Raw genomic sequence first — 2,738 nt, 5'->3', positions numbered from 1 at the left:
GCGGGAAGCCACCGTCTCGTTCGGGGAACGCGACCTGGGAAGCCCCGCGCCTCGCCGACAGACCGGCGCGGGGCCCCGGGGCCGCCCGCGACCGGTAGCGGCACCGGTGTACCCAATCGCGCGCCGGCAGCGCGCAAACCGTTGGCGGACCCCCGGACCTCCAGCCGGTCCCATCGGGGCGCCGGCCGGGCGGAACTGGATCCCAACGAGGTGAGCCCGATCCCGGGCCTCGGCCGAAACCTGGGCGGCGGCCCGGACCCCCGGGCAGCTCCGCGGACGGTGCTCACACCGGTCTACCGGGCCTCTCGGCGCCCCGAGCGCCGGCGCGGGAAGCCACCGTCTCGTTAGGGGAACTCGACCTGGGAAGCGCCTGCAGCGCGCAAACCGTTGGCGGACCCCCGGACCTGCAGCCGGTCCCAGCGGGGCGCCGCCCGGGCGGAACTGGATCCCAGCGAGGGGAGCCCGGTCCCGGGCCTCGGCCGAAACCTGGCCGGCGGCCCGGATCCCCGGGCAGCTCCGCGGACGGTGTTCACACCGGTCTACCGGGCCTCTCGGGGCCCCGGGCGCCGGCGCGGGAAGCCAACGTCTCGTTAGGGGAACTCGGCCTGGGAAGCGCCGCGCCTCGGTGACGGACCTCGCCCGTCGCGGCGCCGCCCGCGACCGGTAGCGGCACCGGTGTACCCAGTCGCGCGCCCCCAGCGCGCAAACCGTTGGCGGACCCCCGGACCTGCAGCCGGTCCAAGCGGGGCGCCGGCCGGGCGGAACGGGATCCCAGCGAGGGGGGAGCCCGGTCCCGGGCCTCGGCCGAAACCTGGCCGGCGGCCCCGGGTCCCCGGGAAGCTCCGCGGACGGTGCTCACACCGGTCTACCGGGCCTCTCCGACCCCGTGCGCCGGCGCGCCAAGCAAGCGTCTCGTTCGGGGACCTCGGCCGCGACGCGGCGTCTGGATCAACGGCCTCGGTTTGGCAGCTCGGGGCCGTCCGCGAACGGTAGGCGTACCGGTCTACCGGGCCTATCCCAGTCGTGCCCCTTGAGCGGGGATACCGTTCGCCGACCTCGGACCTCCACTCGGTCCCAGCGGGCCCCCGGGAAACTCCTCGGACGGTATTCGGACCGGTCTACCGGGCCTCTCCGACCCCGGCCGCCGGCGCGGGAAGGCGGCCTCTCGTTCGGGGACCCCGCACGGGCGCGCGGAACGGGAACGCGGCCTGGGCGGCGCCGGCGGACCCTGCCCGTCGACTCTGTGACGGCGCGGGGCCCCGGGGCCGTGCGCGGACGGTAGTCGTTCCGGTCTACCGGGCCTCTCCGACCCGGCGGCCGGCGCGGGAAGACGGCGTCTCGTTCGTACCCGTCGCGGGGAGCACGTGCCGCGTTGTGGGACCGTCCGCGAACCGGTCTACCCGGCCGATCCCAGCGCGGGCCGCGGGTGCCGTCGTTGCGCGGTAGTGGCCCCGGTCTACCGGCCTGAGCCGAGCGCTGACGGAAGCCTGGCCTGTACAGCTCCCGCCCCCCCCAGCCCCCTGTCCGCCTGTCTGTCTCTGTCTCTCTCTCTCTGTGGCTTGGAGTGTAAGGTGTTGAGGTTTGGTGACGGATTCCATTTCGTCTCCATCCATCCTTGCCATTGCTGAGACATGAATTCTCCACCACGATCTCCCAATGGGGATCGATTGAAGACGTGTGCAGCAAAGTCTTCGAAGATCTGAAAGGCCAGAGGATTTTTGTTTCGTTACATACGCAAAACCGTATCTAGGATAATTATCAAGCATAGTTAAGAAATACTTGAAAATTACCTTTAGTAGGTCGAAATGGACCGACAATGTCGGTATGAGCCCCCCCTCCCCCCCGAAAAAATAATAATAATAATAATCCGTGCACACAAACGTGTGGCACGTTTGCCAATAGGGGCTGCTTTGGATACCAACGGAACAATCCAAGTAAATTTCGCAACTACTACTATCAACCATTGACAAATTCAGGCATCTTGGATAAAACTGCAAAGGATGCATGGCCCAAACGACGATGCCAACGGTGAACACATCTGGAATGAAAAGATTAGTAGTTAGTCAGTACAGGTTTAACGTTTGCAACGTTATGCGGAACCTCAGGTTGGTTCTTTGATCAACCTTTTGAACTTCATCGGCTCTAGGAGCCTTCGTTTCTGCAGTAGCAACAGGTTTGGCTCTCTCTCTCTCTCTCTCTCTCTCTCTCTCTCTCTCTCTCTCTCTCTCTCTCTCTCTCTGCACCTTGGAACTTTTATACTTGCTTCAATTTTCATCTGGGGTTTTGCCTTTAAGTAGTAAACACCTCTAATTGGAAAAGCACGAGCAACAACTGTCTCGTTCTTGATAACGTGGAGTTCTTTTTCTAAGAGCATAAGTCTTCGTTTAGATGATACATACTGAGTAAGTTACTTGCAGCTTCCGGAATGTATAGAACACGTGGAATCGTTTGGTCTAATTCTTTTACGTAAGCAGTTTCCCTTCTCCTTCAACTTTGCATAGGTGATTTGACCCTGAATGTAGTTCTTTTATGTCAGTCTTACGTAGTTCTGTGAAAAGTTCTCTTTGGCAAGTAACGTGAAAAGCGGCTCCGCTATCTAAAGTCCATAAACGTCGGATGTCATGCTCTGGATCTGACTGTGGAACGTTGTTCGGGACCAAAGAACCGACGGAAGGACGTGGTTCACTTCTGGAACCTCGTTGAGATGATCTGTCGGAGTTGCTGGAGCTTCTGCGCCT

Source organism: Erythrolamprus reginae, unplaced genomic scaffold (genome assembly GCF_031021105.1).
Source record: "Erythrolamprus reginae isolate rEryReg1 unplaced genomic scaffold, rEryReg1.hap1 scaffold_385, whole genome shotgun sequence".
NCBI lineage: Eukaryota > Metazoa > Chordata > Lepidosauria > Squamata > Dipsadidae > Erythrolamprus > Erythrolamprus reginae.
Note: the sequence above shows the minus strand (reverse complement) of the source record.